The following is a 26506-nucleotide window of genomic DNA, read 5'->3' on the forward strand; positions in this document are numbered from 1 at the left end:
CAGAGCTTAAGGGAACTTTGAAGATATTATCTTTATTTTAAATATAAGGAAATAAAATCCAAAAAATGTCACTAAAATTTAAACTGTGGGCATAACACTGCAAGGATTTAATTAAATGAAGAAATTCTTGAAAATACTGAATTTAGATCACTTAAATAAAACAGGCCTTGGTAATACCCCATGCTCTATGGAGAACGGGAAGCTGATGTGCTCACCTAGGCACCAGATTTTCACTACTATTGCCATTTGAGCATGCTTACTCTAATTTCTTTTCCATTGGGAGGTTCACTCAATCTAAATAATGATCTATAACAATACATAGAAGGTCCTATTACTCTAACATTTATAAAAACATCAAAAAGAAAGAGAAAGAATGAAATAATGCTCTGGAGAGAGAACAATATGCATGATTACCATTGTTAGTTTTAGAAAAGTAATATGTAACAAACTACAAATCGAATACAATATAGTTTTTACATTAACTTCTATTTTAGTTAGGAACTGCTTTAATTAATTCATTAGCACAAAAATGATACTGGCTGAAAGAAGAAGTTTAGCTCTCCCTCACACAAAAGATAGATGGGTGGACTTCTATCCTGCTGCTCTGCCATTCTTAACATCTAGCTTCACCTTGAGGTCCAACACGGCTACACCAGCTCCCATTATCACACATTCATTCTAGTCTGGGAAGCAAAGATGAGCCCCTTCCTTTTCAAGCACAACGGGAAACTTGCACATATCATTTCCAATAAAAATCCACTGACCAGGGACGCCTGGGTGGCTCAGTGGTTGAGTGTCTGCCTTTGACTCAGGTTGTGATCCCAGGGTCCTAGGATCGAGTCCCACATCATGCTCCCTGCAGGGAGCCTGCTTCTCTCTCTGCCTGTGTCTCTGCCTCTCTCTCTCTTTCTGTCTCTCTCTGTCTCTGATGAATAAATAAATTAAATCTTTAAAAAAAAAAAAAAAAAACACTGACCAGACTTTCTTTTTTTTAAGATTTTTTTTAAATTTTATATATAGAGAGAAAGCAGAGGGAGGGAGTGGGCCAGGGCAAAGGGAAAGGGAGAGAGAGAATCTTAAGCAGACTCCCTGCTGAGTGGGGAGCCCCACGTGGGACTCAATCTCACAGCCCTAAGATCATGACCTGAACTGAAACCAAGAGTCATTTCCTCAACCGACTGAGCCACCCAGGTGTTCCTTGCCTTCCACTAACCAGACTTTAGTCAGATGGTCACATAAAACTTCTAAGAAGGCTGGGAAGTATCTAATCAGGTGACTGTGCCCAGCTAATATTCTATTATTAAAGAAAACTGGATGCTCTGCTGCAAGTGTCAATTCTGCCGCACTGAAAAAAAATGGTGAAAAAAAAATGGTGAAAATCCTTAGCTGGTATCACTAAGGGAATTGTTCCTAGTTTGATCCAATTGGCATTCTATTGTGTCATTGTCTTAAGAGTTGGGCATCACTTTCTAATATTTCTTCATTTCTTCATTGCATAAAATACTCTTCCTCTGTCAGAAATTGCTCAAACTTCAGTCTTTAAATCGTGTTATTATGGAGAGTTTAATGGGAGTGTCCCATCTCAACTCACATACCCCTGCTGTGCTGTGCTGCTCTGTTTTCAGTATTCTGAGAATTTCTGTTGTCCTTCAAGAGAAGGAAATGTTAGCTTTTCAAAAAAGTGAAATATAAATATCACATTGAAACTAAGAGGCTCATCTCTTGCACAAAAGCCACGTGGGTCCTAATACCTGCTGGTAATACTACTATCCAGTTCCTCTGAATGCAGTTGTTAAACATTCCAACTCTGAGGTGTACAATAAAAGCACTTATAAATTATACCAAATGCTATGGAAATATAGGGAATAGGTTAATTTACTATGTTCTTTTTTTACTGTATAATCTTAAAGAAAGTGGCCAGCACTAGAATAAGAGGATCAGAGATCCAATTTGACTCTGCCTCTAAGAGTCTCTATGATCTACAAGTCACTTAACTTCTCTGCAAACCAGTTTCCTCCTTTTTCAGAGAAAAGATCAGATGTTCTACCTGCCTTGTTGAGTTATTATGAAACCCAAGTACATTTTACAAAATCACTCACTGAGTAAGTTGAGAGAATAATTATTGCCAAGAAGGAAAAAATTTGTCCATTACTGTTATTGGAAACAAAAATGGTGTCAACAAGTCAAAAAATAGGTAAGATTAGAATACAGTCAGCAGATATGCAGAAAATATGAATTCTGTATTTTTAAAATAGACTTTATAAGTCAGAGCAGTTTTAGGTTCATAGGAAAATTGAGTGGAAAGAACTGAGAGTTACTTTACATCACCTGTCTCTCCATCTGAGACAAACAACCTGCCCCACTATCAACATCCTATACCAGAGTGGTACATTTCTTACAACTGATGAACCTCCACTGACACATCATTATCACTCACAGCCAATAGTTTTCATTAGGGTTCATTCTTATTGTACATCCTATACATTTGGACAAACGCATAGTGACACGTATCTATCTTTATTGTATCATACAGAATAGTTTCACTGCTCTAAAAATCCTCTATGCTCATCCATTCATCTCTCACCCCCTAAAAACCTCTAGCAAGCACTTACAGTAAAAAGACTGTCTCCATAGTTTTGCCTTTTCAAGAAATCTTACAGTTGGAATTATACAATATGTTGCCTTTTCATATTGCCTTTTTTCACTAAGCAACATGCATTTAAATTTCCTATCTCTTTGTGACTTGATAACTTATTTCTTTTTAGCACTGAATAATATTCCATTAAATAGATGTAACACAGTTTATTTATCCATTTCAGTTATCCACTGAAGGACATCTTGGTTGATTCTAAGTTTTGGCAATTATGATAGAGTTGCTATAAACAACTGTGTACAGGTTTTTGTGTGGACATACGTTTTCAACTCATTTAACTAAATACCATGGGGAGTGATTGTTGAATTATATGGTAATAATGTGTTTAGTTTTGTAAGAAACTGCCAAACTGTCTTCCGAAGTGGCTGTTCCATTTGGCATTTCCATCAGCAATGAATGAGAGTTCTTACTGCTCCACAGGTTCACTAGCATTTGGTGTTGTCAGTGTTTTGGATTTTTGCCATTCTAATAGGTATGTAGCGATATCTCATTGTTTTAATTTGCAGTTCCCTGAGGTATATGATGTTGAGCAGGATTTCATATGCTTATTTATCAGCTATATATGTTCTTTGTTGACGAGTCTCCTCAGATCCTTTACCCATTTTTAAATCAGCTTGTATGTTTTCTTATTATTGAGTTTTAAGAGTTCTTTGTCTATTTTAGATAACAATCCTTTATCAGATATGACTTCTGCAAATATCTTCTCCCAGTCTATGTCTTATCTCATCTCTTGCAGCATCTTTTACAGAGCAGAAGTTCTTAATTATAATGAAGTCCAACGTATTATTCCTTTCATAGATCATGTATTTGGTGCTCTATCTGAAATGAAAGAAGAGATACAAAGTCATAACGATTTTCTCCAATGTTGTCTCTTTGGAGGTTTATAATTTTCCATTTTTCATTTAGGTCTATTATCCTTTTTTAATTAGTTTTGTGTAAGGTGTGACCTCTGTGTGTAAATTCTTTTTTTTTTTTTTTTTTTTGCCAAATAGAAGAGATGCATAGGGCAAAGAACAAGTGTGGTATGTGGCATGGTACTTCCATGCCTTTTTCAAATGCACCTTGAAGTATTAAACAACCCAGAAGCTAACTCCTACATTTTTAACTCTTTAAATTATCCATTTTCCCACCTTCAATCCCAATAGAATGTAAGCTTTACGAGGGCAAGAATTGTTGCCTGTTTTGTTCAGTTATATCCCTGGTATCTATTATGTAATAGATAATAATGATTTTAAGAGATCAACAAATAATTTTTAAAGCTATAAAAACATCAGTAGGCAATAACAGAGCAGCAATACAAAACATAAATCTAATTCTTGGACCATAGTTAGGGTCAACTACCACTGGAGAACAGAATAGGATATGTAGAGAGAAAAAAGGTAAAATACTAGCATATGACTGTAAAATAAGGATAAGGAAAAGAAGGCATAGAAAGAACAAAAGGAAGGGGTGAGAGGTAAGATGCCAGAGGAGTAGGGTGACCCTAAGCCTGCACCCTCACTCCAACACAGTTAGATAAATATCAAATCATTCTGAACACCCACAAAGCCTATCAAAAGTCTTAGAGAACAAAAGTGCATATCTACAAACCAAAAAAAAAAAAAAAAAAAAAAAAAATGACCTGTGTAAGATGGAAGAACTCACCCCAAAGGAAAGAACAGGAAGAAATGACAGTCAGAGATTTGATCAATGCAGATATAAGTACAATGTACAATGTCTGAACTAGAATTTAAAACTACAATTATGAGGACACTAGCTAGGCTTGAAAAAAGCATAAAAGACACTCAAAAATCCCTTAGTGTAGAGATAAAAGAACTAAAATCTAGCTAGGCCAAAATTAAAAATGCTGTAACGGAGACACAAGCACAAATGGAATCCATAAAAATGAGGATGAAGAATCAGAGGAATAAATCAGTGATACAGAAGATAAAATTATGGAAAATAATAAAGCTGAGAAGAGGGAAACAAAGGTAATGGATTACAGAGGTAGACTTAGGGAACTCAGTGTCTTAGTAAAATGGAATAATATTCGTATCATAGAAGTCCCATAAGATGAAAAGAAAGAAAAGATGGCACAAGGTTTACCTGAGCAAATTACAACTGAAAACTTCCCTTATCTGGGGAAGAAGGATAGAGGTATTAAAATTCCAACAAGCAAGAACTCCCATTAAATTCAACAAAAACCAACCAATGCCAAGGCATATCATAGACAAATTCACAAAATGCACAGATAAGGAAAGAGTCCTGAAAGCAGCAAGGGGAAAAAAAAAGTCCTTAACCTATGATGAAAGATCAGGTTTGCAGCAGACCTATTTTTTTAAGATTTTATTTATTTATTCATAGAGATGCAGAGAGAAAGAGAGGCAGAGACACAGGCAGAGGGAGAAGCAGGCTCCATGCAGAGAGCCTGACGTGGGACTCGATCTCGGGACTCCAGGATCATGCCCTGGGCTGCAGGCGGCGCTAAACCGCCGTGCCACCAAGGCTGCCCTGCAGCAGACCTGTTTAGAGAAAAGTGGCAGAACAGAAAAAAGTGGCAAGATATATTCAACATGCGGAATGGGAAAAATAGGCAACCAAAAATTCTATCCAGCAAAGCTTTCATTCCGAATAGAAGGAGAAACAGTTTCCCAGACACACAAAAACTAAAGGAGTTTGTGACCATTAAATCAACCCTGCAAGAAATATTTAGGAGGATTCTATGACTGGGGAAAAAAGACCTAAAGCTACAAAGACTAAAAAGGACCAAAGAACATCACCAAAAACACCAAGTCTATAGATAATACAATGACACTAACTTCATAACTTTCAATAATCACTCTGTATAGGGACTAAATGCTCCAATCAAAAGATATAGGGTGTCAGAATGAATACAAAAATAAGATCCATCTGTATGCAGCCTACGAGAGATTCATTTTAGATCTAAAAACACCTACAGATTGAAAGTGAGGGGATAGAGGACCATCTATCATGCAAATGGATGTCAAAGGAAAGCCAGAGTAGCCATACTTATACTCAATAAACTAGATTTTAATACAAAGACTGTAACAAGAGATGAAGAAGGGCACTTTATCATAAGTAAGGGGTCTATTCATCAAGAAGATCTAACGATTGTAAATATCTATGCCCCCAACTTGGGAGCACCCAAATATATAAATCAATTAATAATAAGCATAAAGAAACACATTGATATTAATAAAATAATAGTAGGGGACTTTAACACCCAACTCACAGCAATAGACAGATAATATAAGCAGAAAATCAATAAGGAAACAATGGCATTGAATGAGACACTGGACCAGATGGATATATATTATATATATTCAGAAAATTTCATCCGAAAGCAGCAGAATACACATTCTTTTTGAGTGCACATGAAACATTCTCGAGAATAGATCACATAGTGGGTCACAAATCAGGACTCAACTGGAACAAGAAGATTACAATCATACATGCATATTTTCAGAGCACAACACTATGAAACTTGAAGTCAACCAAAGAAAAAAAAATTGGAAAGACCTCAAATATATGGAGGTTAAAGAACAGTCTACTAAAGAATGAATGGGTTTGCCAGGAAATTAAAGAAGAAATTAAAGAATACATGGAAGCAAATGAAAATGAAAACACAACAGTCCAGAAGTTTTTGGATGCAGCAAAGGTAGTCCTAAGAGGGAAATATATTGCAATACGGGCCTACCACAAGAAGCAAGAAAAGTCTCAAATACACAACCTAACCTTACACCTAAAGGAGCTGGAAAATAACAGCAAATAAAGCCTAAATCCAGCAGGATAAGGGAAATAATAAAGATTAGACTGGAAATAAGTGATATAGAAATTTAAAAAAAAAACAATAGAACAGATCAAGGAAAAAAGGAGCTGGTTCTTTGAAGAATTAACAAAATTGACAAACCCTTAGCCAAACTTATCAAAAAGAAAGAAAAAGGGCCCAAATAAAGAAAATCATGAATGAAAGAGTAGAGATCACAACCAACACTGAAGAAATACAAACATAAGAGAATATTATGAGCAATTACATGCCAAAAAATTAGGCATTCTGGAAGAAATGGACAAATTCCTAGAAATATGTAAACTATCAAAATTGAAACAGGAAGAAAAAAATTTGAACAGACCCATAACCAGAAAAGAAATTAAGTCCATAATCAAAAATCTCCTAACAAACAAATTGAATTTAAATATTTTTTTAAAAGAGCCTTCAAAAAAAAAAAAAAAAGAAAAAGAAAAAGAAGAAGAAGAAAGAAAGAAAGAATCTCCTAGCAAATAAAAGTCCAGGGCCAGGTGGCTTCCCAGTGGAATTCAATCAGATGTTTAAAGAAGTGTTGATACCTATTCTTCTCAAACTATTCCAAAAATAGAAATGGAAAGAAAACTTCCAAATTCTATAAGACCAGCATTATTTTGATCCCAAGCCAGACAAAGACAAAGATTACACATCAAGATCCTTGATGAACATGGATGCAAAAATTCTCAACAAGATACTGGCTAATCAGACCCAACAGTACATTAAAAGGATTATTGACCAGGACCAAGTGTGATTTATTCCTGGGCTACAGGGGTGGTTCAACATCTGCAAATCAATCAACATGATATGCCACATTAATAAAAGAAAGAATAAGAACCATATGATCCTCTCAATAGATGCAGAAAAATCATTTGACAAAATATAGCGTCTTTTCTTGATAAAAACCCTCAACAAAGTAGGGATAGATGGAACATACCTCTACATCATAAAAGGTCATATACAAAAGGCCCACAGCTAATATCATCCTCAATGGGGAAAAACTGAGAGCATTTCACATATGGTCAGGAACAAGACAGGGATGTCCATTCTTATCATTACTATTTAACATAGTACTGGAAGTTTTAGCCTTAGCAATAAGACAACAAAAAGAAATAATAGGCATCCAAATCATCCAGGAAAAAGTCAAACTTTCACTCTTTTCAGATGACATGATACTCTATGTAGAAAACTTGGAAGACTCCACCAAAAAATTGCTAGAACTAATTCATGAACTCAGCAAAGTGGCAAGATAAAAAAATCAATGTGCAGAGACCTGTTGTATTTCTATACACCAATAATGAAGCAGCAGAAAAAATTCAATGAGTCATTTCCATTTGCAATTGTACTAAAAACCATAAGATACCTAGGAATAAACCTAACTAAAGAGGTAAAAGATCAGTAATCTAAAAACTATAGAACACTTATGAAAGAAATTGAAGAGGACACAAAGAAATGAAAAAGTATTCCACACTCATGGACTGGAAGAAAAAACATGGTTAAAATGTTTATACTACCCAAAGCAATCTACACATCTAATGAAATCTCTATCAATATAACACCAACATTCTTCACAGAGCTAGGATAAGCAATCCTAAAACATGTATGGAAATACAAAAGACCTGGAATAGCCAAAGCAATTCTGAAAAAGAAAAACAAAACTGGAGGCATCATGATTCCAGATTTCAAGTTATATTACAAAGCTGTAGTCATCAAGACACTATGATACTGGCACAAAAACAGATACATAGATTAATGGAACAGAACCAGAGAATCCAGAATTGGACCCACAACTATGTGGCCAGAATTGGACCCACAACTATGTGGCCAACTAATCTCCAACAAAGCAGGAAAGAATATCCAATGGAAAAACATCTCTTCAACAAATGGTGTTGGGAAAACTGGAAAGCAACATGCAGAAGAATTAAATTAGATCACCTTCCTATACCGTACACAAAAATAAATTCACAATGAATCAAAGACCTAAATGTGAGACAAGAAACAATCAAAATTCTAGAGGAGAACACAGGAAGCAACTTCTTTGACCTCAGCCATAGCAACTTCTTATTAGACACATCACAGGAGGCCAGGAAAACAAAAGCAAAAATGAACTATTGGGAATTCACCCACATAAAAAGCTTCTGCACAGCGAAGGAAACAATCGACAAAACTAAAAGGCAGAGATGCCTGGGTGGCTCAGTGGTTGAGCGTCTGCCTTTGGCTCAGGGCCTGATCCCAGATTCCTGGGATCAAGTCCTACATCAGGCTCCTTGTATGGACCCTGCTTCTCCTCCCTCTGCTTGTGTCTCTGCCTCCCTTTCTGTGTCTCTCATGAACAAATAAATAAAATCTTCAAAACAAGAACTAAAAGGCAGCCTATGTAATGGAAGAAGATATTTGCAAATGACATACCAATAAAGGGTTAGTATCCAAAAATCTATAAAGAGCTTATCAAACTTAACATCCAAAAAAAACAAATAACCAGTAAAGAAATGGGCAAAAGACATGAATAGACACTTTTCCAAAGAAGACATCCAGATGGCTAACAGACACATGAGAAGATGTTCCACATCACTCATTATCAGGGAAATGCAAATCAAAATAACTATGAGATACTACCTCACACCTGTCAGAATGACTAGATTTAATAACACAAAAAATAACAGGTGTTGGCAAGGATGTGGAGAAAGAGGAACCCTCTTGCACTGTTAGTGGGAATGCAACCTGTTGCAGCCACCCTGGATAACAGTGTAGAGGGTCCTCAGAAAGTTAAAAATAGAACTACCCTAGGTAGAAAAATAGAACTACCCTGGGTGGCGCAGCGGTTTAGCGCCTGTCTTTGGCCCAGGGTGCGATCCTGGAGACCCGGGATCGAATCCCACATTGGGCTCCCAGTGCATGGAGCCTGCTTCTCCCTCTGCCTGTGTCTCTGCCTCTCTCTCTCTCTCTCTCTCTCTTTCTCTCTGTGACTATCATAAATAAATAAAAATTTTAAAAAAATTAAAAAAAATAGAACTACCCTATAAACCAGCAATTACACTACTAGATATTTACCCAAAGGATACAAAAATACAGATACGAAGGGTTATGTGCACTCCAATGTATATAACAGCAATGTCCACAATAGCCAAACTATGGAGAGAGCCCTAATGTCCATTGACTGGTGAATGGATAAAGAAGATGTGATATACATATATAATGAAATATTACTTAGCCATCAAAAAGAATGAAATCTTGCCATTTGCGATGACATGAATGGAGCTAGAGTGTATTATGCTAAGTGAAATAAGTCAGAGAAAGAAAAATATCATTTTATCTCACTCATATGTGGAATTTAAGAAAGAAAACAGATGAACATGTGGGAAGGGGATGGGAAGGAAAAGGAGAGAGGGAAATAAACCATAAGAGACTCTTAATGATAGAGAATAAACTGAAGGTCAATGGAGGGAGGTGGAGGTGGATGGGATATATGGGTGAAGGGTATTAAAGAGGGTACTTTTGTGATGAGCACTGGGTGTTGTATGTAAGTGATGAATCATTGAATTCTACTCCAGAAATTAATATTGCACTGTATATTAACTAAGTGAAATTTAAATAAAAAAAGAAAGTGCAAATGGCAAAAAGAGGAAAACTTACTATAAACCAGAAACTTTACATACATTATCCATTTTATTATTCTCAAGAACACTATGAAGAAAATATTATCTTATTCATGGGACATCTTTGGTTAAAGATGTCAGGTAACCTATCCAATGTCTCACAGTTAATAGGATTCCAATTCTAGTGATGGTGATTTCACTCCAGGCTTGATTGATTCTAAAAGGCAAAGAAACTGAGAAAGGAAAGAAAAAAGAATGAGTTCCCTTCCAAGAAAGGAAGACCATCTGACATTCAGTAGGAAAAACGAAGGTAGGAGAGAATACCTTGTGACATTAAAGTAGATGAAAGGCAAAGAAAAGGACTGACAAATACAGCAGAGGAGAAATCAAGGAAAACTGCAAGAAACAGAAACAAGGGACTAGAAGTAGAAGAGGTAGAAAAAAATTTGTAAATGAGGACAGAAAGGGGAACTTTCACTTCCATATGCACAAGTTAAATACCCCTGAAATAAAAGCACATACCACAGTAACTTCAGGACATGGAAGACTAATTCCTTGGGAATCAAAGATAAGCACTTTAGAAGGAAAGGGGAAGAAAACTGATATATTACCGTGTATTCTTGGAAACACGTACAAGTAGAATGTAAATAGGTGACAAGTAGACTGCTACAAGAAAATGCCCATAAAATGTGCTTGTACAAACAGAAGGGTTCATTCTCCACCCCAAAAAAGCCTTTGGTGTTAGGCTAGTATGGCAATGACTGGTTCCAGCACTTGGAACAGTATCACCTCTACATCCCTGAGGTCCTCATGGTTTTATTTCTCACACTGACTCATTGTAGACAGGGCCACATTCATTGTGACACAGCCCTGGTGTTTTCTGTTGTTGTTAAATTGTATTTATTTATTCATGAGACACATAGAGAGAGAGGCAGAGAAATAGGAAGAAGGAGAAGCAGGCTCCCGGCAGGGAGCCTGATGCAGGACTCCATCCCAGGACCCCAAGATCATGACCTGAGCCGAAGGCAGATGCTCAACCAGTGAGCCACCCAGGTGCCCTGAGACAGCCCTGGTTTTAATCCTGATCCATCATTTGTCCAACTTGTGTGCTTTAAGGCAAGTCTCAGAATCTGCTTCCTCAGGTGTGAGTTCTACCAGAATCAGATGAGATAGCGTAGGTCAAGTTTTGTCCTGCATTCAGTAAATGGTAGTTATCCTATGAACAACCTCATGACGGAACTATAAGAACTTAACTTTTCAAATGAAGAAATTAATAGGAGAGAGAGCAGGGTTTGAGGTTTGTTGATTTGTGAGATTGAAGGAGCCTTGAAGATAGAGACATACAAATCATATAGGCCTAGTCATTCAGAAGATCCAAATGTCCATCCCAAAAAGTGGAATAGGTACTGAGTAGGCCTGACTAGTTCTTAAAAAGTAAAAGTGAAAACTGTTCAGATGGGACCTGGGCTATCCCTCCCCCAACCCGCCTACATCAAGCCTATTTTTCTAATAATAGCCTGAGCATACTGATTGCAAATCAAAACTTCCCTTAGAAATTTCCAGCTTCTCCCTGAAGCTTTGCTTAACTGCATTAAGAGTTGCAAATATATTTTGCTACTAACTCTATAATCTAGCAGTTCACTGACATTTACAGTCTGAACTTTTTCATTTCCTCTTGGTCTTTGGGGGAGTCAAGATGTGTAGAAACATGCTGCTTAGTTTCAAATTTTGGCAGTGAGATAATATATACCCATCTCTTTCCCCTCCTTGAGTTTTTTTCCTGCTTAGTTTACTCACAGCCCTGTGGGAGCTCAGTAAACAAATGGACTACACTCTTCCTTGCCACCCATTTTAAGAAGTCTCTTGTGCTAAGGTGCTTAGGATGGAACATTAACTCTTTCAAGCTGCCAGGTGATTCTCCAGGGGACTAAGATGTTAACCAAGAAAAAAACTGCTTATGCATCTTTCTGCTTACTTTAAAAAGGCAAGTTGTCTTTTTTTTTTTTTAGCAGTCTCCATGGCCAGCGTGGAACCCAACACAGGGCCTGAACTCACAACCCTGAGATCAAGATCTGGGCTGAGATCAAGAATAGGACACTAAGCTAACTGAGCCACTCAAGTGCCTCAAGACAAAGTTGTCTTATAAGTAACCCCTTTAAAGAGACCCAACTTCATTTTTTTTATTACCACCACCATAATCTCATCATGTGTTTCCGACTAGTACACAATCCAGAAATCTGTGGATTTTGAACTCTGTCTTATCAAAGTGCCCTGCACCCAGCTTCCAGACTGATCTTGTGAACATATAAGTTTTGTTATATATCTGCTTTCTGCCCATGTAACTTCCAAGTGGCCTATAAGATCTTTCTGTTTTGGTTCCAATTTATCTTTGTGCCTCACTAACATTCTACACAAGTCGTAGAATCATTATATTGTTTTTAATTTGATATTTTATATTTCTAAATTAAAGAATAATTGGGGAATGCCTGGGTGGCTTAGTCGGTTAAGCATCTGCCTTTGGCTCAGGCCATGATCCCAGAGTCCTAGGATTGAGTTCTGCATCGGGCTCCCTGCTCAGTGGGAAGTCCGCTTCTCCCTTTCCCTCGTCCTCTGTGTTCTCTTTCTCTCTCAAATAAATAAATACATCTTTATTTTAAAAAAATAGCATATGATATTGTATTCATTTTGGGAGTATATTACAGTGGTTTGATATTTATGTACATTGCAAAATGGTCACCACAATAAGTCTAGTTACCATCTGTAACCATACAAAATTGTTAACAATATTGTTGACTATATTCCCGATGTTGTAACATTACATCCCTTTGTCTTATTTATTTTACAACTGTAAGATTGTACTTCTTAATGTACCCACCTAATCCCCTTCACCCTTTTCATCCAACTCCCCATCCCCTCATCAATCATTATATTGAATGAGATGGAAGTGGTAGTGACAAAGCAGAGAACTCTTCTTTCCCATCACTCTGCCATTAAATATGTTGCCAACAGTTCTTTCTCTACTTTTGTGTGAAATCTCAAACAGGTCTCAGAGCTCAGTCATTTGAGGATAATAAATACTCCTCCAGTTTTCTTCAATCTCAACAACAGTTTTATTTTAATAATTAAAAGTGCCATTCACAGTAATAATAAAAACTTCCATCCAGCCCCTTCCTTCAACCAAAAGCTTCTCTTGCTTCTCAGGCCATGTGGGCTTCAGGCTCCAAAGCCTACAGTGAGACAAGGAAAATGTGGACCACTTTATTTCTGTTAGCTCTACCTTTTCCCACAAACCAGCCATGGCTTCTCACCCCAACCCCAACCCAACTCAGTCTCACATTGAGATGATGTGGAGCAGGTTCCATTTGAAAGTGATAGAGGCAAGGACTGGTTCTTTCTCTTGTAGGGGCTCTATGGGCTTTTTGAGAGAACCCATAACATAAGTAATGCCCCTTTTCTGCTTGCTTCTTAAGACCCCATCCCTTAGCCTCTGGGATTCAGACATTTTATTCTATCCAGGCACCCGATCACAGTCCTTTGCTCCACCAGTCAGTCCTATTGGGAAGGATCCCTTTTAAAATAACCCCTGGCCAACTCATCCACCCACAAAAGCCCATGGAAATTTTGTGTATCACTCACTCACAGGCAGCACAAGTCCAGCTGGCACCCAGAATAGCCTCCTTTATTTTTCCTCTGCTCTCTCAAGCTGAAACCCCAGAAAACATACATCAAGGCAATCATACTGCCTCCTTGAAGTACCTGTAACTGACCTGGATCTGGAAAAAAAAAAAAAAAAACAAAAAAACTCACCCTCCCTTTTCTCTCTGATGGAGCAAATGTGAGAAATGGAAACCTCAAAGACAATTACAGTGAAGAAAAATTCTTCCTCATCCAAGTATTTCATTCCTCTTCCAAGTTTCAGATCCTACTCTTTGATAGATGGTTGCAGGCCTAATAGCTTTCATAATTTCTTAGCACATCCTCTCTAGGTCTGTGGCAACTTGATTTGGAATTTTGGAGACTAGCTGCTATCACAATGATGCAAGCCTTAAAACTCAACCAAAAGAGACCAAGAAGTCCTACTTGAATTTCCTGCCATACTGCTGCTTGCAATTTGCTCAGCACTCTATGTATTGCCCTTTCTTCTTACTTTGATTATTTTGTTATCAACCTAAAATCTTTAAACTATTCCCAAAGACATCTTTCAGAGGACCTTGCAGAACACATTCTCTCTCTACTTACAGTTGAAAAGACTCTTTTTTTAGAAACTCTTATACCCTTTTTATGGTATTCACATTCTCCCTCATAGTCTAGTGATTTCTAGGAGTCTAATGATTTATAAAATTGTTTTATCTTTTTATGAATCATAAGCTTCTTGGAGAAAGAATTGTTTCTTCACATTTATCTTTGAAAACCCTGCTGCTCACCAAGCCATGCACTCAAAACTTTTTTTTTTAGCTTCTAAAAAGCACAACTTACCCAAAACCTACCATGAGATCCAGAAGTCCTACTCCTCAAGAAATGAAGATATTATGTCCACACAAAGAGCAGCATGTGAATGTTCACAGCAATATTATTCTTAATAGTCAAAAACTGGAAACAACTCAAATGTTCATCAAGTTGTGAATGGATAACCAAAATGTCATACATCCATGCAAGGAATGCAACTCAACAATAAGAAGGAACAAAGCAGTGATATATGCTAAAATACGGATGAACCTCACAAACATTATGCTGCATGAAAGAAATGAGACACAAAAGATGACATAGTGTATGTATGATTCCTTTCATAATAAGTGTTCAAAAAAGCCAAATGTATAGAGATATAAAGTACACTAGTGGTTGCCTGGGTGGGGGTGGGGGGTGGGGATGGGTATTGCTGTGAATGAGCATGAGGGATCTTATAGGAGTGATAAAAATGTTACACAACTCAGTAAATTTACTAAAAATCATTGAATTGGACCCTGAAAGCAAGTGAATTTTATGATATGTAAATTATACCTCAATAAAGTTTTAAAAACCTGCTTGCTCAGTGAAATTTGGGTTTCTTTTTTCTGATGTCAGCTTCTCAGAGGTGTTAATGCTGCTAAAGCCTTCAACAGTCCAATAGGAGAGAACAGGCCCTCTGGGCCTATGCCTTGCTCTCAGAGTCATAAACAAACATATTGCTTCCGTATCAAAAACCAGAATTCTTGAAATTTCAGGCGAGGTCAGACCACAGTTAGATTGAGTGCAGCTGCAATGCACCAATGGTTTTTTGGCAGTGAAAAGAGCTGATGGTCTCCCCAAGTGTCTAGCTTAATAATAAAAAGTGACTTGGGCACTGAGCATTAAAATTTCCTTGTAACCTGAAAATCTTGCCTTTGTGGAATTTTAAATCCTAAACTGGATCATTGTAGCAAAGTAATTTCAAAATCAATCAGCTTCATGAGTATAAAATGAAAAATGCACAATCAATATTTCCCTCTAGATATTTAAAATAAAATTGTGCTTTAAGGATGATCTATACTTCTGCCATTGGTAAATATATAGTTCATGTAAGAGAATAGATACAGCTCATTCATCACCAGAGAAAAGGCCTGAAAGTCCCATATAAGGCTTAAAAGTATATTTTTAAAAAATAAACATAACATTTCTAATTATTTTAACTTATATTTTAAAACGCTTGGCTATTTGCATTGTTAGGAAATCATCTGTAAGAATCCATCTAAATGAATTTGAGTGAATTATGATTTGGTCTCCGAAGAATTCTCTCTAAGGATCTCTTTATGAGCTCAGATTACAAGGGTAGTGATTTATATTTCCAAATTCCCAGTACTTAAATTACTTGTATAGCAACCACAAATAAACATACAATAAAAATTATTAATGCTCGAATGCACATATGCAAGCAAGTGATCTGTTTATGGTAACAACACTGCCCACTGAGTAATAACAATTATATACTTAACACATAATAAAATGTATCAAAATCTTCAAACATCTACTGCCCTTCCACTTCACGGTCAGTTATGCAAAGATCACAGTGACTGGCAGCTTTAGTGTTTAGCATCTCCAGAAGGCATCAGGATTTAAACTCAGGCTCAGCCAATACCAGAAAATAGAAATGTGTATCAGGAATATCTAACAGAAAGTAATTATTCCTATTTAACTATGCTAAGGACAAGAAAATAACAGCCAACAACCAGTCAAGAGACATCAAATCACTAGTCCAAAAATTATTTATTGAGTGTTGTGGGGTTTCTTAAAAGATGTATTTATTTATTAGAGAGAGAGAGAGAGGGCAGGGGAGGAAGGACAGATGGAGAGGGAGAGGGAAAGAATCCCAAGCTGACTCCCCACAGAGCAGGGAGCCTGGCAAGGCTTGATCCCATGACCCTGAGATCATGAGCTGAAATCAGGAGTCAGAGGTTCAGCCCACTGAAACACTCAGGAGCCCCTATTTATTGAATGTTAAGTGTGTGTCCAGCATTGGTGACACGGTAGTCACTCTCTTCATGAGGCATCGAATGCACAAACCAATAAAAACCATCCCATAATGACTGGAACAGTGGCAGCAGGCAGTGCCTGTGCAGGAGGGGATGGAAAGAACTCTCAGGGAAGGCCTGAGGCAGAGAGCAGCTGGCATATTCAAAGAACTTAAACTCTACCTCAGAAAATAAGGGATGAGTGAGACAGGTAGGTTGAAGAGAACAGGACAGAACTTGAAGAGCTTCATGAGGAATTTGGATTGTACTCTAAGTCAAGAAATGGCACAATATGATTTATGCTCTGAGAACATCTTTCTGCTGAATTGAGAATGAATATGTATTTAGAGTTAGAATTGACAGTTTTTACTGATAAATTGGATTCTGTGGATAAAAGCTAGGGAAGAATGGAATAGTTGCTCCACTCAGATCCCCATGGATCCTTTCAAACAATTTTGCATGCAATTCCTGTCTCCTTTTTGGTGTACTTCTGTTTCCAAGAGCCAGCATCTGTGGGGCTTTTCAGGGGGGTGGGGGTGTTGTTTTGGTTTTGCTTTTGGTAATGGGGGAATGTTGCTCTCCAGCTATATTGCAAGCCACCTGGCTTGCTGACATAAACAGCTCAGAGCCTGGGAATGCACTTGCTCCTGGGAAAATCTTTAATCAGTGATTGAGGAATATAAGAGTGTGAAAGCTCTGGCTCAGTTGCCAGGGTCAAGACAATCCTGAGACTCAGACTACAGTCCTAAATTTCCTTGAGAGAGAGTCCATAGGAATTTTGCCTGACATCTCCTTCTTACTGGATGCTTCTCCTATCTCTCCTGTTTTCCCCAACTTCCTTGCCAGTTTCCCCTGTGAGCCTTTCCTCAATCAACTATTTGCAAGAAATCCATGTGTTGGGATATGCTTTCAGATGTTCCAGTATTTATCCCAAGATCTTAGAAGACCTTAGAAGACCCTCACATCTTCTCCTCTCTTTTCAAATCTCTGATACTTCCTACCTCACCCACATTCCAATGACTTTGCTTCCTATGTCATTCAGAAAGCACAAACAGACAAGTACTTTCTAATGGCCCTGTCTCAGGGACTTTGCATTTGCTATTCTTTTGCCTGAAATATGTCACCCAGGAATCTGCATATGGTAATCCCTATTTCCTTCATGTCTCCAACGTCACCACATCCATGAGACCTTTCCTGTGGCTCTTATATAGTAACTATCCCGTTATGTTGATTTATTTTGAACCCTAGTTTTTATCACTGTTTGGTATATTATATATTTCTTTTTATATTTCTTATTTTCCTTCTCCCCTTTCTATGTGCTCTATGAATCTAACTTTTTTTCTTATTCTAACCCAATTAGTCCATTTAATTTATTAGATACCGTAATAACTATATTCTATACTTGTGGATTGTACTTCTGGAATATTCTTTTTATTCTCCTAAGAGGATTTGAGTTTTTTCCCTTTCTTTTCTTTTAATTCCAGTTAGTTAACATACAGTGTTATATTAGTTTCAAGTGTACAGTATACTTCCATCCTTCACCCTGTGCTCATCACAAGTGCCATTCTTAATCTCCATCACCTATTTCACCCATTCCTCCACCTATCTCCCCTATAGTAACCATCAGTTTGTTCTCCATCATTAAGAGTTTGTTTCTTATTTTGCCTCTCTCTTTTTTTCTCTTTGCTTGTTTGTTTTGATTTTTAAATTTCACATATGAGTGAAACCATATGATATTTGTCTTTCTCTGACTGACTTATTTTGCTTAGCATCATACCTCTAGCTGTATCCATGACATTGCAAATGGCAAGATCTCATTCTTTTTATGTCTGGATAATATTCCAGTATGTGTGTGTGTGTGTGTGTGTGTGTGTGTATAAAATATATAAATGCCAGTTTATATATAATATATAAATGCCACTATATATATATATATATATATATATATATATATATATCAGTTCTTCTGTATCCATTCATCAGTTAATGGACACTTGGGCTGCTTCCATATCTACCTATTATAAATAATGCTCCTTATAAACATAGGTGGGCATGTATCCCTTTGAATTAGTGTTCTTGTATTCTTTGGATAAATTCCCAGTAGTGCAATTGCTGGATTGTAGAATAGTTCTATTTTTAAATTTTTTAAAAGATTTATTTATTTATGGGGGGGAGGGCAAAGGAGGGGTAGAGGGAAAGGGAGGGAGAGAAAATCCCAAGTAGACTCCCCGCTGAGCTCAGAGCCAGATGTGGGGCCAATCCCACAATCCTGATATCATGACATGAGCCAAAATCAAAGGTTGGACACTTAACCAACGCTGCTATTTTTAACTTTTTGAGGAACCTTCATGCTGTTTCCACAGTACGCATTGCCAGCAACAGTGCATGAGGGTTCCTTTTTCCCAAATCCTTGCCAACACCTGCTGTTTGTGTTTTTTATTTAAGCCATTCTGATAGGTGTGAGGTGATATCTCATTGTGGTTTTGATATGCATTTCCCTGATGATGAGTAAAGTTGAGCATCTTTTCATGTGTCTGTTGGCCAAGTATATGCTGTCTTTGGAGAAATGTCTGTTCATGTCTTCTTTTTTAATTGGATTATTTGTTTTGTGGTTGTTTAGTTTTATAAGTTCTTTTTATATACTAGATACAAACCCTTTCTCAGATGTGTCATTTGCAAATATCTTACTGCATTCTATGGTTTCCTTTTAGTTTTGCTGATTGTTTCCTTTTCTGTGCAGACACTTTTTATTTTGATGTAGTCCCAGTGGTTTATTTTTGCTTTTGTTTCCCTTGTCTCAGGAGACATATCTAGAAAGAAGTTACTACAGACAATGTCAAAGACATTACTGTTTGTGTTCTTTTCTAGGATTTTTATGGTTTCTCATATTTAGGTTTTTAATCCATTTTGAATTTATTTTTGTGTATGGTATAAGAGAGTGGTCCAGTTTCTTTCTTTGGCATGTTGCTGTTCAGTTTTCCCAACACCATTTATTGAAGAGACTGTCCTTTTCCCCTTGGATATTCTTTCGTATTTTGTCGAAGATTAATTGACTGTATAGTTGTGGATTTATTTCTGGATTTTCTATCCTGTTCCATTGATCTCTGTGTCTATTTTGTGCCAGTACCATCCCGTTTTGAGTACTATAGCTTTGTAATATAACTAGATGTCCAGAAGTGTGATGTTTTTTAATTGTTTTTAATTGTTTTGGCTACTTGAAGTCTTTTGTGGTTTCTTACAAATTTTAGAATTGTTTGTTCTAGTTCTGTGAAAAATATTGTTGGTATCTTGACATGTATACAATATATAGTTTGCTCTGGGTAATATACACATTTTAACAATATTTCTTCTTCCAATCAAGGTCTTCCACTGGAATGCCTTTCCATTTCTTTGTATCAGCTTCAATTTCTTCATCAGTATTTTAGTTTTCAGAGCCCAGGTCCTTCACTTCTTTGATTAGTTTTATTGCAAGGTATTATATTGGATGCAATTGTATATGGGGTTGTTTTCTTAATTTCTCTTTCTGCTGCTTCATGATTAGTATATAGAAATGTAACTGATTTCTGTATATGGACTTTGTAATTTGTGACTTTACTGAATTCATATATCAGTTCTAGCAGTTTTTTGGTGGAGTCCTTTGTGTTTTCTATATGTAGTTTGTTTGTTTGCTTTTTTTCATTGCTCTCTCTTCAGCACCTAGAATAATGCCTGACACAAAGTCAGTTCTCAGGCATTACTTGCTGAATGAATGAATGAATGCTAAAGATACTTTGAGATATTTAAGTCTCCAGTCAAAATACCAGGTCTGAGCAACTGTATTTTTTCTATAGGAGTTGGGCGTTCTCACCATTCAAGTGCTTTATGTGTATTACTGCAATTATTCTGAGTTTGAGTATTTTATTTTTAACTTAGTATTCCAGATAAATTGCATTGGACATTTAAATTTCAAGCATATGCCCAATTTTTATCAAATGAAATAATTATATAATGAACCATCAATTACTGAATTATTGGCTCACAAAATTAATAACAACTCCAGACTTTCTATCAACAACTTTTTAGCCAGATGCATATCACTTTGAAAAGCTGGAGAGATTTCCTGACCAGGAAAATAAGTATATCCTGTTTAGCTGGATAATTACAAAGCAACTATTTGGCTTCTATAATTACAAAGCAACTATTTTTTCAGGCTTACGTAACACACCTACAAGCACCTCATATAGTCAAATTGCTGCATTTTGGCTCTTTAGCAATCAACACTAAAGAGTTTCCCAACCCTCTTTAAGCATGTGCTCTTACACACACACACACACACACACACACACACACACAGATTACACATAGAGACACACCCAACCTGGTATTGATTCTGTTTGGCAGGACAACAGAGGGAAAGAGAGGTTTGACTTATTACTATAGACATATAAAACACTTTTGGCATTTGATTGTCCTGAAATATTCAGTACCCAACTATCCCTGCATAGAATATCAGCCTTTATTGATTATTTGGAGGAGTATTCTAGAGAATAGATAAATGATTTCCCATATTGGCCTCAGCTCACCTCAATAAATCCCCAACCCATATACACAAATGGGGAGAACCAGTCCATTTCAAACAGACTGACTAGCCCCAGTTACGGGCCATTCACTTTACAGGTGGAGAGATGACAGAGGTGTTAGGGGTCTGCCCAAGAGATCTGGAAGCCAATCAATAGCAGAATTGGTGCACAGCCCAGTAAATGCTTTCTACACACCGATATTTCTCAATCATATCCTCTAAGACCACAAGTTTTCCATTATGAAAATTCCTGCCTTGAGAAACTATAATTTTACACTGTTTTGTCTTTAAACCAGTACAATAAGTCAACATCAGAGGACATGTCAGATGTGAAGCAACTGAAGAGCACTTCTCAGGATCCATGAAATTTCAAGTTTGGGCAACACTATGGGACATCACTCTGTCTTCTCCTTTCATTCACAAGTTGATCAGTACATGTCTTTAATTATTCCATACAACGAGTCCTGTCCTAATGACTCCAGCTCACATTCTCCATGCATAGAGACTTTCTATCGCCTCTCTTTTTCTTTAACAGTTACACTGGGGGATCCCTGGGTGGCGCAGCGGTTTGGCGCCTGCCTTTGGCCCAGGGCGCGATCCTGGAGACCCGGGATCGAATCCCACGTCGGGCTCCCGGTGCATGGAGCCTGCTTCTCCTTCTGCCTATGTCTCTGCCTCTCTCTCTCTCTCTCTCTCTGAGTGACTATCATAAATAAATAAAAATTAAAAAAAAAAAAAAAAAAAAAAAAAAAAAACAGTTACACTGGAAAAGGGCTTAGCACAAGGACATCTTGAAAAGAACTAAAGCCCAGTGGCACATCTGTAAAATCTTTCTTACTCAAATCAGTAAGCATTATATTCTTCCTACAGTGTGCAAAGTACTTCCTTAGGTACTGCAGAGCTTATGATGGTAACAATTAACAATCTCTCTGACATGAATGAAGACACTTACAACCTAGAAGGGGCAACAGACAAAAAGAGTTCTAATATGTCACTGGCTGCAAAACCTTTTATAATTGAAACTGCAGATCAGACATTAGAAACTGATTATTCAGTTACCACCTAAAATGTTTCATGTGGTTTTCTTTTCTATTTTTTATCTCTTTTTAAGATCAGTAAATGATATCAGATATCCACAGGAGAGAATATTTCAAATATTTACATTTTAATCCTCTACATAGAGAAATTGATTTCAATGTTTTCCCAAAGGTAATAGTGTTTGAAACACATAAGGTAGACATGGGATAATTATTTGTTTAATGGAATAAATAATTGAATATGATATAGCATTTGGAATTACAAGTCCAAACCTGGAAGTTTATTTTAATTCTAAGGATAATCAATGACAATATGAATAAGTTCTAGGTTCTGGATTTCAGGGACTAACAGAAAGGTAGAAATGGGGATGGAACACAGATTGAGTGGATCTCAGAAGATGCACTTGGCTGTCAGGCAGTCTGTCCAATCTGTGCAGAACACTGGAGAATCCTTGAGATCACTTCCTGATTTCTTGGAAATATCTGCTATTTGGGATACTAGCAGGGACTCTACAGTCTGAAGTACTATAGGACACACCTCTTAAGTGAGCCTACTGTTCTGACAATATCATTGCGCCTCTGTACAAGATAGTGTGCTTGCTTAGAAAAGGGAATGGAGTGTCAGAGCAAGACTGCAGAAACGATACATGGAGAACATTATGAGTTCTCAGCTAAAGCTTGCTTTTTGTTGCTGTTCTTACTGAAAATTGTGTAATGACAAGTAGGAATCATTTTTTTACTCAAGGCATTTTGTTAAGAAAATGCAAATTCAAAACATGATCATCATATTCATTTTAGGCAATTGATGAGGAGTAGGTTAGCAAGTGAGGGTTTGTAACTGAAAAAAAAAGCAGAATCAGTTAAAAATTCAATCCCTTCTTTGTTTTTAAACTGCGATTTTCAAATTTGAGTAAGACATTTATTACTAAACCTTTACATTTAATGAATACTATTATATAGATAAAATTAATTTCATACATCAAGAATACAACAACGAAGAGCTATATTTCAAACACAACTTTGAATTTACCTAAGGTAAATCCATTATTTTATCCTCCAATTACTACATAATTGACTTTTTTAGCCATGCTGTAATTGATAGCCACATAAAAGACTTCCCATTGACCAATTTTGGAAATAACACCATTGTAACACTTCTATACAGGATTTGATTTTCTTACTTAAAGGACTTTTCAGCTGCAAAAATGCCTTTGCTTTCAAAGCACCTCTGTTTCATGAACTGTGACAAAGTGAAAGATTTTTATGTGAACATTCTCGTGGTTAACTTTTGCCTGATACTGGCTTCAATTTTTATCCTGCTAAAAAGTTACATCAAATGCTTGCATTTGAGAAGTCATTCCCCCCACTAGCATGTTCTAGGGAAGAGTGGGAGGAATTTACAGCTGGGAATTGAAAGGTGAAGCAGGATTTGCTGAAAAAACTCAGGATATTATCAGTAGAAATAGGAAATTGCTTTTCAGCATTATTACAGAGACATCCTAAGGATTCCTGAACCATCGGGACCACAAATTAAGGGGAGGGGAGAGTCAATTGTGATTGTGATTCTGGTTATCTCCGCCAGTGAGAAATAAGTTCTTTTACATTTATTTTTATGCCACTGAGAACCGAGTTTATTTTTAAATGTTGGGAAAGGTGGCTTACTATCAACCCACGCAGTCTAGTCCTCCTGAGTTTTAAGTTCTCTCAAGCCAGAGTGAGCTTTCCAAGTCTTTCCGTGACTATTTCAAGAGATCACTATTCTAAAGAAAGATAGGAGTGGGGGGCAAAGAAGAGACTGGCATGCCACAGTGGCGGCATTTGGCTTTAAAACGAGGGCATTTTCTTGAGAGTAACTAACCAGAGCACACAGCGGGAGGCTGGTGACTTTTGAATCTAAATGACAAAACTAGGATTGAGATCTTCCTGCCCTAACCTAGCTTTGCTGTAGCCAGAAGAGATATGCAATGCTGTTTTCTCTGTTCCCACTGAAAAGATAGATACCTGGCCCTCCTGTTCTAAGCAAGAGCTCAAAATGAAAAGGAAAACAACTTCAGCTCTCATATTAAATTTGAGTTATGGTGCTATAGAGAAGTTGATATTTCCAGGAAGAGTTATAACAGCAGCAAAAAAGGGCCATTTGCTTCCAACTTTGAGAGAGTGACGGCCCACCTGGGTCTCAGTTTGGCCCACCTACCTGCGGCTCATAGCTTTTTGCACAAAATAGCATCTTCTTGCCATTCTGTGTCACTTAACAAAAAAAGTGCACTCTCAAAGAGGTTTCTTGGTGTAACATTAGCAGTTAATCAGATAATTGCTGAACCTCTTGCCAATAGCCTGCAGCCATTCACTGTTCAGAATAATAAGTGGATTATTAATTTCTTCATCCTGGCCCTGAGCCCCTGCTCCTTCTCCCATTGCTGCTTCTTGCATCCCCGCTGTGTCAGCAGCCCCACTCAGATGCTCCAGCTTTCCATCCTTCACATAAACCAAGATGCAAATTGTTGCTTATAGACCCCACAGGTAAATCCCTTCTAGCATTTAGAATGCAGAGGTTGTGGGCTCTCTCCTTTTTCCTTCAGTAAGTCTATTTTCAATTGTTCCCAGGTTATCAAAACCAGACCGCAATGGAAGAGGGCAGAAATGATGCTGTTCATTTCTACAAAAATCATGTTTGTCTGGCACAAAACAGACAGTCAGATGCTTACGGTGTCTTTGTTGCAAGAAGTTTGATCCCTTATTCATACCGTGAACACCTTACTTGAGCACCTATTAATTACAAGCATTACCAAAGATGCTTCAGAAGAAACGAAGGAAGACTTGGGTCCTATATATCATAGATAAGCCTGTCTTACAGAAGGAACATAGCATATAATAAAAATAACTAGAATATAAGCAAGAATGAGATAAATGCAAAGGAGAAGTAAAACACTATGCTACAAGAAACTCTGAGAAGGGAGAATTGACACTGGAAAAAGCAACATGCAGGAGAGAATTGTTTTTGCAGCCAGCAGAGAAACAATGTGGGCATGGGTTGAGAAGCAGAGATGAGAAAAAACCCCTAGGAAGAGGGGAAAACTGATATAAACTGAAACCGCCACTAGGTTCATGTACTGATTGGGTTCATTGTATGCACCAGGCACTGTGATAGTCTCTGAAGATACAAGGATAAATTAGTCAAAGTCACAGACTCATGCGGGAGACAGACAAGCATTACTAATTACTATATGACTGTATGATCTATGCCAAAAGAAGTAGGGTCAAGTCAGGGAGCACTTTTTACTAGAGCATGGGAAGAAGAGAAAATAAGCATGGAAAGGTAGGTTGATGCCAGAATAAAGAACCACAAAAGCCAGGGTAATAAACAAATGACTAATGACTTGGGATCTGGATGTGGAATTGTGGTGAAAGGTGGGGTACATCCATAAACTGTTTCACAGGGAGAATCCGTGGGAGGTGAGGAAGGAGGAAACGAAATCCAACATATTCTAAAGTATCTTCAAAATTTCTTCAACATAGCATTCATAAAATTAAGCCCTAAACTGTGCTCTTTAAAAATATTAGCATTAGATTAGGGTTGCCCAAATTTAACAACAGGGAGGCAGAGGGTAGAAACTAATTTCTGTTAGAGGTGCCCTGAGGGGGAGCTAGAGAGAATACAGTAGGATGCAAAAGGAAGAGTAAGTTTTTCCATTTGTCTTGGTCAGGAAAGGTTTCACATAAAGTGTTTCCTTTGCACAGAGCTTAATGATGAGGATGTGTTTGACAGACAGATAAAATTGGATTTAGGTTTATAGCTGCTTTTGCACTACAGTGGCAGAATAGTTGTGACAGAGACCCTAAAGCCTGCAAAACTAAAAAAATTTACTATCTGCCCCTTTACAGAAAATGCTTGCCAATTTCTTTCTAGACTATAAGGGCAATGACAATTTATATTCTATACTTTTGTTCATAGTATTTAGGATTTAATAGATACTCAGCAAATGCTAGTTGAATACATGAATTAAAAATATAAATGTTGCATATTTTCTAGGTAAAAAGACCAAGAGGCAAACAAAAAAAATTTAGAAAAAGTTTCTCAAAAATGTTTAAATATTAAATGATTATATTGGCCTTCTCAGCTCTTAATAATGTGAAAGGTCAACTCTCTGCAGTAGGACCTTCTCCTTATACAGCTCTACATAGCTGAGATCTTGCTTCTCAAAGTGAACACCAGAAGGACTTAAGTCCATTGTTCAGTGGTGAGGAAGAAAGTCCCCAAAGATGGCACACTTTCTGTATCTATCTTGACAGCCAGAGTAAGAAGAATAAAAATCTCCCCAGGATCAAGACCCCTAGGAGAAGCCACCCACATCATGGTTGACACACTCTGCCTGCATACCTGTTCATTTGTCAGGATGTC

General features: G+C 37.2%; 1 long non-coding RNA gene across 4 annotated transcripts in view; it reads right to left on the reverse strand.

Annotated features, from left to right (window-relative positions):
* Positions 1 to 2219: 2219 nt before the first annotated feature.
* LOC140641546 (uncharacterized) overlaps positions 2220 to 26506 on the reverse strand; it is a 307651-nt gene continuing 283364 nt past the window's right edge. For 2 of the 4 annotated variants that reach the window (XR_012038127.1, XR_012038126.1), the window contains one exon: positions 13127 to 13821. This is a non-coding gene — a long non-coding RNA (uncharacterized lncRNA). Of the gene's footprint in view, positions 3473 to 13050; positions 13822 to 26506 lie in introns of those variants that run through there. The other 2 variants (XR_012038129.1, XR_012038128.1) reach the window with 2 other exon arrangements.

Source organism: Canis lupus, chromosome 10, assembly GCF_048164855.1.
Source record: "Canis lupus baileyi chromosome 10, mCanLup2.hap1, whole genome shotgun sequence".
In the NCBI taxonomy this organism is placed as follows: domain Eukaryota; kingdom Metazoa; phylum Chordata; class Mammalia; order Carnivora; family Canidae; genus Canis; species Canis lupus.